Below are 1,446 nucleotides of genomic sequence, written 5' to 3'. Positions count from 1 at the left end.
TCTTTCCCTTTGACTTACTATTAAATCAATGGACAGGCATGGTGCTATGAGATACAGTGCTGCAACAACTGCCATACTGTCTAAGCCCTCTGATTTTTTTGAGAATAAGTTTAATTCATCAAGGTGCTAAAAAGTGCCATCTATAAAATATTGTTTGCTAAAAGTTTTATTAACAATAGGCAGGGCTGGGGTTACCACCAATTATTAAAGTTGTCTGACAATTCTTGTTCCAAAACCCTGTTTTCTATGGCTAATAACTTTGGCAAATATTAATGATTCATATGTGTCTGTTGTTTCCATTTTAATTATTTGCAGCAGTTTGAGTTACTTTCTGGCAATTTTTAGTCAGAACATCTCAGCCACTTCCAAGAATGAGTCTGCTGAAAAATTAAGTGTATTGCTCATGTTAAGAAATTCCTAGGATCTCTTCTTTCCCATGAAATTGACCTGAAACCTGAAATTTGACATGGGGCTGACCTTCTACAGTCTCTTTTTGGGAACGCTACCCACATTTAGCTAAGTTGTAGGCTTCTGAAAAGTAGCAGTTGATGCAGTAGAGAATCCTTTTATATTAGCTCCTGAAGTCTCAAGTTTCTGTCCAGCAGGATCCACACACAAGCTGAGCAGGACCCTCCCCTTAGTTGCAATGTTGAGCTGGTATACAATGCCAATTTGGTATGGAACAGAGACTCTGCTTATTCTCTTTCATCAAAGACTCACTGGCTAGGCCTAGGCAATATAGGGAAGAGATCTGCCTGCTGAGTATTCAGAAATTACAAGAGTCATATCTGTAGGACTAGGTACATAACTTGTGACAGGGAGCATGGGGGTAGGGAGACTGATGAGTGGAGGTTGCTAGGGAAGAAATGAAACTGGGAATATGAGTTGGGTGATATAATGGAAGTGGGAGCCAGATAATATTGTGAGCAGGCTGGGGAAAGAAACTGCGAATGGGAGCACTCAGGGAAAATGAGGTATAGATGGAGAACCAGTAGGTGGAGGTTGGCAGGATGATTGGGACAGAGAATTATTGGATATGAAGAAGGAAGGGGAGGCAGAGCTCAGACGTGTAGCCAGGGAGCTCCAGGCAGGAAGGGGTAGCTGTGCCAACAGCTGTGGCATAATCATTTGCCGCTACTGGCAGCTGTTTTTGCACCTCCCCTTCCACCCCCAAGAAAGGTAGCACCTAGGGCTGCTGCCCCAGCCCCTCCCTTCAGTTATGCTACTGGCAGAATTTGTGAGAAACTGACTTAAGGGAGAACAAGTACTGCCTAGGCAAAGAGACAGGGGTCTGCTGAAAGGTAAGCAGTGAGATTCAACAAGGATCCTAGGAAAGGACTGGGAGACAATATGGAGGGTAGAGATCAGAGGAGGAGCTGGAAAAATTGGTTGGCTGGACAAGACGACTTAGTACAAGAGTTGGGGGCTTGGATGTGGGAAGCAGGA

The sequence above is a fragment of the Alligator sinensis genome, unplaced genomic scaffold, assembly GCF_000455745.1.
Source record: "Alligator sinensis unplaced genomic scaffold, ASM45574v1 scaffold351_1, whole genome shotgun sequence".
In the NCBI taxonomy this organism is placed as follows: Eukaryota; Metazoa; Chordata; order Crocodylia; family Alligatoridae; genus Alligator; species Alligator sinensis.
The sequence above is the reverse complement of the archived record's forward strand: the minus strand, read 5'-3'. Positions refer to the sequence as shown.